Genomic DNA, 13,497 nt, shown 5'->3' with positions numbered 1-13,497 from the left:
AGGCCAACTTGGAAATAGGGAGCAAAGCCCAAGTTCATTCTCTTTGGCCTGGGAATTGCCCATCTGCGTTTGGCGTGGAAAAAACGTTATTTGTCCAGAGCAAACAAAGTGTGTGTGTGTGTGTGTGTGTGTGTGTGTGTGTGTTGATTTTAACTACTTATGTTGTGGATAGCCGGAATCACTCTGGATACCCCTCCATCAGGGATTAGTGACATGAACTATAGTAATTCCAAACAATCAGGTCAGCTGTATCAAAAAACATGATTTATTTCGATGAAGGGCATATAGTAAGGCCTTCCTTAATATGGGTCTAAATGAATAGTTAGGGGCAGGGAAGCTAACTAAATGTATGCATTAGTAGGAACTACTTTGGTAAATATGTATGTGTTCACGATTCATATAAAAATTAGGGAAAACAATTTAGAAACAGTGGGTCTTTCTGGCTGGTGTGTTTAAGGCTAATTTTCTCCTTTTCCCTTCTCGAGTCACAGTCCTCTTTTTTAAAAAAAAAATGGCTTGCACTTGCTAAGAATTTATGAAGTTGAGGTAAAACCAAGGTGTGACCTTTGACCTGTCTCTTGTTGATGCCGGGCTCAAGCAGTTGACTACTTGGTAGTTGTGTGGCTGTGGCTGCCCTGTATAGCCTGTGGCTGTGTGCACTCGCTTGTGCTGTGTGGAGTAGCCCCAGGGACACGGAGAAGGGATCTCAGCTCCCTACCCTTTCTCCTCCACTTTGCTTCATCAAATATCTGCTCTACGAAACTTTGCACATAATTGAGTGAGTCGACTAAATGAAAGTCGCATTTAGGTGCCACGCTGGAGCCAAGGGTTACTTTAATTCTCACTTGGGGCCTGGGAATGAAGATTGCGGGAGGTGCACCCCCTGATGGGGAGCCTCGTTTCCGCAGGGAAGTAAACAAGTGAGGACACAGACTGAAGCAGAGGACCTGGTAGACAAGTGGGGTGACAGTGTATGGATAACGGTGGCTGTGTCTGCAGCTGTCTACAACCGTTCTTCTGGGACGCCAGCCAGGGACTGGTGCACACCTCCCGGCATCTACACGCAAGCCACACCCAAGCACACGCAGCTCTTGCACTTAGATCTTCTCTAGCTTTGTGGCCCTCCTTCCTTCCCGCTCTCCCTCCTGCTAGCACCCATTTAATGTGTTTATGTCTTTGAGTAGGAATGTCATCATGAGGTAGGTTTCTGAGTGTGTATGCTTTTTCTGTACCGACATGATGTTATGCAGTAGGCTTTCAGTCTTCACTCATGAGTGATTATCTAGCCATGCTGGTGCCCTTCTAGATCTTTTGTTGCTATGGGGTGCCCCATAATGACATCAGATGAATTTTACTCCCACATTGCCTTAACTGGAGGATGTCTGAGCCTCCAGCTCCCTGCACGTGTATTTCAGGCCATAGCAAACATCCTTTTCTGTATCCTTTTCTAGGATGGTTCTCTGACATCCTTGTCCAGGATGGGACTGTGGGTTACACAGGTTCGTTTTTCTGGTTTTCTAGGTTCTTCTTCCCAATGGGGACTGGCCTCCTTCCTGAGGCTTCTCTTTCTGTGTTGGTTATGTGGCGGCCTTGCCAATGGAGCAGAGTGCCGAATATATCGATGAAGGAAGAGTCGTGAGCCATAGTTACCTTTCTAGAGCTTTATATGGGAGAAAGAGGGAGGGGGAGGGAGGGAGGGAAAGAGAGAGGAGGAGGAGGAGGAGGACCACATGGAGGGGGGAGTATGGAAGGAGAGAGTGTAGAAAAGAGAACGCACAGAGGGCACGCCCGCTTTTTAGGCTGGGATGCCATCACAGGCTGGTGATGTAATTAAGGACATAATCCTTACATCCCAGACTTTTGCTTATTATAAAAAAAAAAAAAAAAAAAAAAAGCAGGTATATGGGAATAGGGGCATCATTCCTTTCAAAAACTGCTTCCAGCTGACTTTTGGACATTGGTTGGCTCTTGGGGGAGTCTTCCAAGGTAGGCAGGCATTGTGGGATGCTGTCTGTCATCTATTTGCTCTGGAGACATGTATCCCTCTTGGCTGTGCCTGGGAACTTTCTGTTTGACAAGATGCTGGTGACACAGAAAAAACTTAGAAAAGAATCATTATTATTTTATGTTTGTTGGTAGATCCGGCCTGTCCAGATAGATTTTGAAACATGTTAAGCTTTATCAGAGACAGACTATTTTAAAGCACCTGTTTCCTTTACTAGTTCAGCATCCAGGAGACAGGGGATCAATTGTTAAAAGCATCTCACAGTAATAGATGTTTATATTAAAGTCTTTTTTGTAGTGCCCAGACGCTTTTGGGTCAGGGGGTGTAAATACCTTTAGCTGTTACAGTTTCTTACTCGATGATCTCTGGACTCCGGTTCTGTGGTGGTCCTGTATCATTAGCTGATCAGTGAGTTAGAACAGGGAACTCGGAAGAGAAAAGCTTGTGGTGCAGGAGAATTTATTTATTTTTTTTGGAATTAGGGACAAGGCAAAGATCAGGGCCCCATCTGTATGCACGTGAGAAACATTAAGTAACTCTGAAGGTGCAATTAAATCTGGTGAGGTGGGTAAGGCTGTCCTCTGTACCCGACAATAGAGAAAGGAGAGGTGGCATCCCCAAACTCCCAGGACTGAGTCAGTGGCTCTGGTGTCCAAAAGAAAGAACAGATCACTTCCCTGATACGTTCTGGGTTCCCTGCCATGTATGTAGCCAAGCCTAGATCTGTTGGAGGTTTTAGCTTGATGTACCCATGTGTCTTGGCACCTGGGGGCAGACAGCTGACTGGTTGTCTTTCTAGGTGGCACTTTTAACAAGGCTGTTGATGGCCTGGCAGGACATTCACTAGCCTGTGGCCTTTTCCTCATTTAAAACAGGGACCCAACAGCTTTCAGAAGTTAGCAAGTGCCAGCGCTTGGCAATTTTATTTTCGGGCTTTTATCTCTTCCCTGGCACACCTTAAATGCCACAGATGACTCTTTTGCCTGTGGGGTCAGGAGCCTTGCTCTCCAGATGCTTCAGTTTTAGTCAGGGAGGTCTGGGGAACAGGAGATGGATTTTATTCCGTGTCCTGAATTTTTTTTCCTGATGATTGGTGGCTTAAGGACAGCTTTTGGAAGATCTGCCAGGAGGCAGACTATAAACTGATCCTTTTGGAAGACTTGTCTGAAGCTATAAGATGATTTTTGGTTTAAGGGCCATCCCGACTACTGTAAACTTATTTGCATGGATCTTAGCTACTTCAAGATCCGTCTGTGTCTCTCAAGACAGTTTGAGAATTAGTAGGTGGAGTTAAGGTGAGTTAGGGCGAGAGTTGTAGAAACCGCCAAGCCCGCCCATTTGAGCCCGCCCACTGCCGGCGGAAGTCAGACAGAAAAGGTTGCATGTGGCAGAGGCAGAAGTGGGGAGGGAGAAGGGTTGAGAGCTTTAGTAGAAAGTTTGGGGATAAAGTAACTCTTTTATTTGCCCGCTTGCTGGCAGAAGTTCCCGAGACGTTGTTATGTGGCCAGATTTACCGGTACCCGCCCCTATCCGCCAGTGTAAGTGGTAAATGTATCTGCCCCTTTGTCCCATGGCTGAGGCCGAGAGAAAGATAAAAAAAAAATTAAAATAACAAACCGGGATCAGACTCTAATCTTGGGCATCCCCAAGGAGTGGAGAGAGATCTATGAATCAGCTCAAGTTCCGGTTCTCTTCATCAAGGGATGGGAAGGGCTGCTGCTGCTGTGCTGCAGTTGGTCCACGGTGGACCCGAGACAGCATTGACCCCCTCGTCAGGAGCGAAAATGTGCGTGCCGTTGCCAGCACAGCCCAAGGACAACCCCCAGGGTGTCCGTCGCAAAGAATATAGCTCAGACTACAGCCGCGAGAATGACGGACTCACTGTGGGGAAGAATCATGGCTGTAGCAATAATGGTAGCTGTGTGGGGGTCCAGCGGAGGCGAGGTGTGCTCGTGGTCTCGCTGGATGGGGGAGGAGGTGGCAGGCAGCAGCGGTCACAGCACGTCCTCAGTGGTGTATCCAAGTCATGGCACCAAACGTTGGTTATGTGGTGGCACTTGTGGTTGGCCGCTGCCTGCGGCGGCCATGCCAATGGCGGCCATGCCAACGGAGCAGAGTGCTGGATGTATCGGTGACGGAAGAGTCACGAGCCATGGTTACCTTTCTTTCTTTTTCTTTTTCTTTTTCTTTTTCTTTTTTTTTTTTTTTTTTTGGTTTTTCGAGACAGGGTTTCTCTGTGTAGCTTTGCGCCTTTCCTGGAGCTCACTTGGTAGCCCAGGCTGGCCTCGAACTCACAGAGATCCGCCTGCCTCTGCCTCCCGAGTGCTGGGATTAAAGGCGTGCGCCACCACCGCCCGGCTACATAGTTACCTTTCTAGAGGTTTATTGGGAGAGAGATGGAAAGAGGGGGAGAGAGAGAGAGAGAGAGAGAGAGAGGAGGAGGACCGCGCGGAGGGGGGAGTATGGAAGGAGAGAGTGTGGAAAAGAGAACACACAGAGGGCACGCCCGCTGTTTAGGCAGGGACGACGTTGCAGGCTGATGACGTAATTAAGGACATAATCCTTACATCCTGTACCCTCACCAGTGTTTGGCTGCTGAACTTTCTGATTTTGCCAGTCCATTGCTTATAAAGCACCACGTATCTTCCATTCCTTTATCCGATCACCATTTTTGGAGAGTGGGGTGGTGTTGGAGACCTGGCTGTCCTGGAACTCGCTCTGTAGTGCAGGCTGGCATTAAAGGGACGTGCCACCACCTAGTCACCATGTCTTATACACGTCCACCTTTCTGGTTTTTTGTTTTTTTGTAAGCTGTTCTCAGTTTCTTGCAAAAGTGTTTTTCTGATCTTTTATGCCCATCAGTGAATTTAGACACATTAATACTATGTATTCAGTCTCAACTGAATAAAGGGGAATGCTTTTACCTAAAAATCAAATAAATTTAAATGCAAAATTAAAAAAAAAATGGCAACAAACCTCATTCTTGTCCCTCTGATGCCACTTTTATCATCATCATTTGTGGCCGGCCACAAGAATATATCATAGAGATTCAGCTGTGTATTAAAGCTGAACTTTGACTGGCCAAGGGTCTGCCAAAGGCAAGCCATTTATTATGAATATTTGGTGTTACCCAGCCTTTAATATTTCAGCTGTCTTCTGCTGTAAAGTTCTTGCATGCCAAAATAGTCCCAGACCATTTGGCAAACAGTTCAGCTCCTCAGACCTGCTGAACTTCTAGGTAACTTATTTCCCAGCTGGAGCCAGTACTTGGAAAAAGTCATCTAGGCAAAACAAGCTGGCGGGAGACTCATAGCTTTGTTTCTTGTGCTAATGAAGCTCAGACCATCCCCTTGCCTAGAGGCCTAGTGACTCTCCAGAGCAACTGACTGAGAACAAAAGAGGTTTTTACATATCCAGGTGGAAGGTAGAGCAACATTCCTGAGATTGCAGAGAACCAGTGGCCAGGGGAAGGACAGACAGACATTTTTCTGTAGAGCTGACAGAACAGCTTGACCAGGGAGAAGAGAAGAACACAGAGGTAAGGTAGATGGTAAGGCAGAACTCTTGAGCCAGGAGTAGAGAGTAAGTAGAGATGGAGGGAGAAGGAACAGAGGATGAAGTTGAGGCGGGAAGCATAAGAGCTTAGTTGTTAGCAGGACTTTGAGAAAACAGTAAATGAGGGAACAAAGAGAAACTGGGTGTCAGGATGGCACTGAAGCTATGGAGACAGGATTTCATCCCAGAGAAATAAAGTAGAAGGATAAAGACCTTGGTGTATCTGGATTTATTCCTGCCCTGAATGCCTGACAGAGCTGTAGCTGTAAAGATAGAATTTTGTCTTAGAGGAATAAAGTTAACAGACATAAGAGCATAGAGTATGTAGATTTTTTTTTCCCCTCAGATATCCCATGCCAAATGTAGTAAAATCCCCAGACCCTGGGCAATCCATAATCATCTTCTTCTTCATGATCACCATTTTGGCAGTACTAGGAATAAACTCAGGACTTTATAAATGCTAAGCCTATCTTGGTCAACATGTGTCAATCAAAGCATTCTTCTAAGGTCAACATTATATTTTGTTTGTATGACAATGTATCTGATTACTGTACAATCAGGTCTGATTACTGTACAATCAGGTCATTTCTGGTTTCTTCCTTATATTTTCCCTGTGGAATAAAGAAATTGAAACTAATGAATGCTTTTTATTTTCATAGTCACAGAAAAACTGGAAAGTTGTCTGGATGTGACAAAGGGTGGAAACCGCTTTAGTCGAGATTGGTCTTTGTGAATTGAGCCAGAACTTAATCCCAATGTAGTCCTTGGCCCCTGTAACCCACCGTCCACTTCAAAAACAGCACTGTTTCTCTCCTCCGCTTCTTCCAGTTCTGAAACCGTGACCCTTACCAAATCATGTCCCAGATGGGTCAGATATGTTCCAATGAACCACTGACGTCAGCATCCGTAACTTCTGCGCATGCCTAGAGGCAGCCATTGCCTCGGCTGTAGCAGCCCCTCTGCTCAGGGCAGCAGCCCAGTCAGACAGCAGGGACCAGTTCCTTTTTCTCCTTTAAACACCACACCTATGCAGCAAAGACTCATCAACCGAACAATCCCAGCAACCGAACAATCCCAGCAACCTAGGAGGCCCCTCGTGCTCCCGCCGCACTGAAAATTAGTCCCTGTATTCTAAGGCAGCTACTGCCAAGCCAATCAGGTCTTTTCCAAATGCTTTACTTTTTAAATTGATTTAAAACATCTTGGGCTGTTTGAAACATACAGAGAAGTCAAAGATAATAGGATAAATACTTATTTGTGGGCAAAAAAGGGAGAAAATGCTCAGATGTATCAAGTTTTAAATTTTTGACATATTTATTTTAGAACCTTTATTTCAAAAGAAAAAAATGTTAAGGATCTGTTTGAAAGTCCTCTCCTTTCTATCTCCACTTTCTTTGAAGGTCACCATTGTCCCGAGGTAGTTGTGAATCCCTTCACCCATATTTTTGAGTGCCGATATCCTTACGTATAAATGTATAAAAATTATTTAAATGCTATAAATTATTTAAATTATATATAAATTAGTTAGAATTTCACAAATAACTATAAGTACTTGTTAATTCAACATTAAATTATTCATTTGAGATGGGGTCTCAGGTATCCCAGGCTAGCCTCAAACTTGCTATGTAGACAAAGATGTTCTTAATTTCTGATTCTCAGCCAGGTGTGGTGACACACAGGCCTTTAATCCCAACACTCAGGAGGCAGAGGCAGGATGATCTCTGTGCGTTCAAGGTTCGAGGTCAGTCTGGTGTACAAAGCAAGTTCCGGGACGGCCATGGCTGTTACACAGAGAAACCAGGTCTCAAAATCCTAATCCCCGCCCCCCCCAAGAAACTCTTGATTCTCCTGACCTTCCCTCCCCAGTGCTAGATTACAGGAATTCCCCACTATACCCAATGTATATGGTGCTGGGAATCACAGCCAAGGCATCCTGCATGCTAGGCAATCACCCTACCAACTTAGCTACATTCCCAATTCCAACAATACGTTTTGTCTGAGAATAATCATGCTCATACATGTGGCTCTAGGACACTCATTTTGATGTCCTTTAGATGTCTAAAGGCATCCATTTGTGTCACAGTGTATCCGTTTCCTAGTTAGTGGATATTTACTATGTTTCATATTTCACTCATTTACAGAGAATGCTGCAATAACTATCTTTGTACACATTCTCTTCCAAGAGGTTAGAAATGGAAGAGTTGGGCTGTCCTTACCAGACATGTCCCAATCGCCCTCCATTGTGATTCAGCATGGTTGAACAATTTTTTCAACATTTTTCTTTCTTTTTCTCTTCGTGTGTGTGTGTGTGTGTGTGTGTGTGTGTGTGTGTGTGTGTGTGTGTTCATGTTTTCATGTGTGTGGGCACATGCACACGAAGGTTCAAGGCTGATGTTGTGAACCATCCTCAATTGCTCTTTTACCTTATTCAAAGAAGCAGGACCTATTGTTCAAACCCAGAGCTCTCTGATCTGGCTAGTCTCAACAGCCAGCTTCCTCTGAGAATCCCAGGTCTGCCAGACAAGGCTAGAATTACAGCAGCTGCCAAGCCCACCCAGTGTTTACTCGGGTTCTGAGGATCTGAACTCCAGGCCTCACACTTCTGTGGCAAGCATTTTAACCACGGAGTCATCCCCTCAGCCTTTCCCACAACTTTTCAAAAGCATGTATTATGTAGCAAGTAATGCTGGTTCTACCCTGGAGGCCCTAACTTGACATCATGCCAGGAGGGATAAAGACTTTGTAGAGCCCATGAGGCCTAGAGTATGGTGGGTGAGAAGGTTTCCCGATCCATACTTCTGAGTAAAAGGGAAGCTTTGCAGTTTTCTAATAGAAGGGTGCCATGATTATGGGGTCCGAGTCTAGCTGGGTCGGAGTGGAGGGGGCTGGATGGGCGGAGGTAAATGTAGAGGCCAATAAGGAACTACTTCACTTATCCCTGTGAACCCATGATGGCGATGATGGCCTTGAACAATCTCTCATCATGAGAATGTGAGACTCAGCACGAGAAGGGCTTTGTTTATGACTCTATTCTGAAGAAAACCCGGAAAAATCTGTTCTTGGACTGGATGTGAGTCTTGATAGCTTCAACAAGGGAAAAGAGTTATTGGTTACTTCCAGGATCTTGGACGAGATTCTGGGGGAGTAGAAAGATCAATGGCAGATGAGAAAGAATGTAAAGGGCAGTTTGGGAGATCAGGGTAGTGAGGATGCAAGGGTCTGGTTCTCGGCAAGAATGGCCTCACGAGTGTCTAGCAGGCATGGATGGAAGAGTCTGAAGTTCTGGGAAATCGGGTTGGAGACGGTTCCTGGGGAGTCCCTGGCGTGGATGCCACGAGACAGGATGGAGTTAAGGAAGAGAAGAAGCCCAGTGCCTGTGAGTTCACAGGGAATTAACTCAAGGAAGGGGAGGGGAGACGGGTGTCCAGAACGCCCAGAAAGAAAACCTTTTGAGATGTTCTGGCCGTATAACATGCTGCTTGATAATTCAAGTGAGATGAAAAATGGAATGTGACCACTTGGGTTTGGCATTATGCTAGTCGGTTTATGACCTTGAAAAGAGTTCTCTCTCTTGAGCGGCAGGGAAGGAAACCTGATTGGCGTGTATTTAAGAGAAGAGAAGGAGAAATCATTGTGACAGTGACTGGAAAAAAAAATATCAGCAGAGTTCTGATGTGAGGCGGAACCAGGATGAGGAGGCTGTGTGTTTAAAGTAAGGGGTCTGCTTTCTAGAGGTGAAGAAACCACAACGCTGTGTGTAGAATCATGTCGGCGTTAAAGCAGAGAGAGGCTAATCGCAAGAGCGGCTTTACTGAGGGGACAGGGCAGAAGGGGGTCCTCTGCTCCACAAGCAGTTCAGGTAGGCTGGCGGGGCTTTGCAGAGGGTTAGAGCACCGCTCTTCTGGAGAGGTCTGTTTTCTTTGTCTGACATGAAGCATCACCAACCAAGCATGCAGAAGGGGGAGTAATGTCAGAGGAGTAAAGAAGGACAAGGGCAGAGGGGTGAGGAAGGGGAGGAGAATGCTGGGCCAGGGAAGGACAGTGGAGAGGCTGGTAGGATTGCGCCCCCTTGAGGTTAGGACACAGTATGCATTTCACATGAGACCAGCCCTGAGTGGTACAGGTATTTACTCCTGACTCCCTTAAGCAACTTGGGCTCTGTAGTCAGAAGTTTTTATGTGTCCTGGCCAGCCGCTGGTTGGGACAAATCTTTCCCACTCATGTCCCCCAAGTAAGCACCCAGGGGCTTATATTAATTATAACTGCTTGGCCATTAGCTCAGGTTTAATACTGACTAGCTCTTACGTTTAAATTAACCCATAATTCTTATTTATGTTTAGCCACATGGCTTGGTACTTTTTCTCAGTTCTGCCTTGTCATCTTGCTTCCCCTGTGTCTGGGTGGCAACTCCTGACTCAGCCTTTCTCTTCCCAGAATTCTCCTGGGCTTATCCTGCCTATACTTCCTGCCTGGCTACTGGCCAATCAGCGTTTTATTTATCAACCAATCAGAGTAACACATTTTCACAGCATACAGAATGACATCTCAGAGCAGGGCTCTGTGGTCCAGGGGAGAGAGCAGCTTAACTCAGATTGAGGAGAGAGGAGAGAGGTAGCTGAGTGTGAATGCAGAGGCACAGTGAGGGGATGGGTCATGATGTTTCTGACCAATGCAGTGAGGTTGGGGAATTGTTGGCATCAGAGGGAAAGACTTGAGGTGGAAATGGAAATCAGAACGCTGACAAATCAGATCATGGCTGCAGTACAGCCACTGGTGTTGAAAATATCTGGGATATAGCAGGGGCTCGCTACGTGACTACTGAAAACCCCAGAATTGGAGAATGGCTGGTGATGCTCAACTTGATGAACAAAATCATCAGGCAGACTGACATCAAGGACTGGTATGTTGGAGGGAAAGACAGAAACAGGGAAATAAGAAAGAAAGTCAAGGACAGACACCTGCAGGCACCTGTGAGAGTTCAGTTAGGAAAGCAGACACCAGGCTAGCATGCAGGTCTCAGCTCCTAGATCCTTGATAGACTCATAAGAAGAGCTTCAAAAATGGTATCAGCCAGGCGGTGGTGGCGCATGTCTTTAATCCCAGCATTTGGGAGGCAGAGCCAGGCAGATCTCTGTGAGTTCGAGGCCAGCCTGGTCTACAGAGCGAGATCTAGGACAGGCACCAAAACTACACAGAGAAACCCTGTCTCGAAAAACAAAACAAAACAAAACAAAAACAACAACAACAACAACAAAACGGTATCAGCACCCAGCTCCTCTGACCATTTCTAAACAAATCAAGACCCCTGGGCACGTTGGCAAGCTCCTGTTTCCTGCTGTTCTCACTCAGGCTTGGTCTCACCAAGTGTCTGGATTTGTGACTGTCCCAGGAGTGTGCAGTGATCCTCCACCAGGGGCGTCCAAATCTGTGTTTTCCCGTGGGAAGTGAGGATGCTTGGCTGTGTACTTCCCCGTGTGAGATCGTTTCCACTCCCTCCGCTATCCATCTGTTTACATCTTTGGCATCCTTTGCCTTCCCCTGTGGGTTTCTCGATCACATTTATAATGATTTATTGAAAGCCTTATATATTTTTGATTCTATTATATGGTGGTATGTACTACAAATACATTTTTTATGCGGCCATGGCTTGTCTCCCCCACGAATTCAATAGCAAATGTAAGCTTTAATTTCAATACTTAATAATGTTTTGCTTCTGTCTGAACTGGGACAGGATATTAGCTGGCCTTGGGCCATGTTATCTTATTTATCCCACTGTGGCATTTTAAAAATTAAAGTAACACAACACATAAAGTTGGATAGGGTGGCACGTGCTTACAATGTCAACACTGGAGAGCTGAGGCAGGAGGATTGCAAAGTTGAGTCCTGCCTGTGTGATGCTATCTCAAAAAAATATGACACACACACACACACACACACACACACACACACACACACATTTTAAGGACAAAGGGACACAGATGGTTCTTCTGGAAGACAAGAGTTGTGAGGCAACCTCTGAGAAAAGCATTGTGTGTGTTTCAGGAGATGTGTGCAGTCCTGGTATTAATCTCCCGTGGCTGGCATAATAAATTACCTTTAGCCATGTGGCTTAAAACAGCAGCATTTTGTTCTTCTTAAGGTTCCAGAAGTCAGAAAGTCTGAAATGAAGGCAGGGTGGTGCTCCCTTGAGCCTCCGGCTGCAGGTATTCATCGGCTCTGGACATCAGTCTCTGTATCTGAGTCAAATGGTTGTCTGCCCGTGCCTCGTGTGAGTCTTGGGACCTGGCCTACTGTGATGCTGAGCACACAGTCTTGGGGCTGCCTACCCCTGACCATCTGCTTCCTAGCTGCTCCTGAACCAGTGTTAGGTGGTGGTGGTGGTGGGGGGGGATGAAAGTACTTATCTCAGAGCACCTTTGGGAGGAGTGGCAAGTACTTGTAAAGAGCTCAGAGTCGAGCAGGCAGGAAGACAAGCCCTGCCTGTGTGTGCCAGGCCGTGGTTCTGCAGCTTGCTTGGCTTCGTGTGGTCTCACTGTCCTGTGATCTTTCTGCTTCCCCATTTAAAATCATGGCTGTCACAGGATTCTAATCCCTTCCTCTCCTGGCTTCTCTTTCAGGTCAGTCACCATTCTAGCCATTTGGTATTCACTATCATCTCTGAAAATCACAGCTCTGACCATTCTGTAGATAAAAAAAAAAAAAAAAAAAAAAAAAAAAAAAAAAAAAAAAAAAAAAAAAAAAAAAAACAAACAAACAAACAAAAAAACCCAACAATCTCAGTGAGGTTACACAACTTGCCCAAAGCCTCACGGTTGGTTCCCAAGTAGCCAAGCGAGGAACACAGCCCAGTGTGTTCTCTCCTCTGGTCAACTCCCTGTCATGTGGTCTCTTCTACGTTACAGGAATTTGACTGGTCTTATCTTCCCCTTAAAGGCGTTTCTTAGCGTTGTTGACAGCCTTAGCAAGAGAAGAGCCCACTTTCCCAAATGTCAACGTTATTATGCAATACAGTTGAGAAACGAGTCATGTGACCAGTCTTCAGTGGTGTGTGCATGTGTGAGTGTGCGTGCACACAAGCTTGTGCGTATACATCTGTATCATGTGTTTTCTTCAGAAGTAGGTCCCATGTCGCCTGCAATCCCTCCCCCGTCTCACTGGTTCCTCTCCTCTCTGCCTGTGTCTCCAAACAGGTCTCCAGTGTCTCCCCTCATACCGGCCGCTCACTAGCTGCTAGCCTTGCCCCGTCACTCCCAGTCTGAGAAGACTTCCTCTTATGTCTGGTGAGTAAGGATGAACAGTAAGAGATTGCTCTTCCCTTCCTCCTGAAAGCAGAAGTAATGTCTACCCGTGCTTATCGCTGGCCAATGTGCAGTCTTAACTTGTTTTGTTCATTTTTTTTGTAAAGATGGGAGAATGGCGGCCCGTGAGATCAATTAGGGGATGGTCGTGTAGCTCATGTATTCAGTTCTTTGCAAAAGCCGAACAAGTGTACAGGGACGCTTCTTAAAAGTGTCTGGCTAGCCCTTCATTCTTTTTGCCTTTTGGCCATGACTGCAAGCGTTCTCCAATTCGAAATGGCCTTTAGAATTTCTAAGTTGGTATAGAAGAATCCCAGCGTTGCTTGCTCTCCCAGGATTAAAACTAAGAACACCCAATAGTATCAAATGTTCGTCAGACCGTGAAGTCAGGCTAAATGTGTATCAACCACAAAAATTTCCAAACAGAAAACCAGGTGCCTTATTTAATTTTTAAAGTGTCTCTGTCAGTCTCAGGATTCTCAAAACATGCTTGAACTGCAGCAGCGATTTGGGGGACAAATGTGAAGGACTGTGGTAGCAGAGAACTGACCGAGTCTCGTAACTTCCTATTCTGATAGTGATTTAAAATTCAGCCCGGAAACGCAAGGAAGACGAAATGTACCTTAGATAAATATTTCT

This window comes from Peromyscus leucopus, chromosome 10 (assembly GCF_004664715.2).
Source record: "Peromyscus leucopus breed LL Stock chromosome 10, UCI_PerLeu_2.1, whole genome shotgun sequence".
NCBI lineage: Eukaryota > Metazoa > Chordata > Mammalia > Rodentia > Cricetidae > Peromyscus > Peromyscus leucopus.
Note: the sequence above shows the minus strand (reverse complement) of the source record.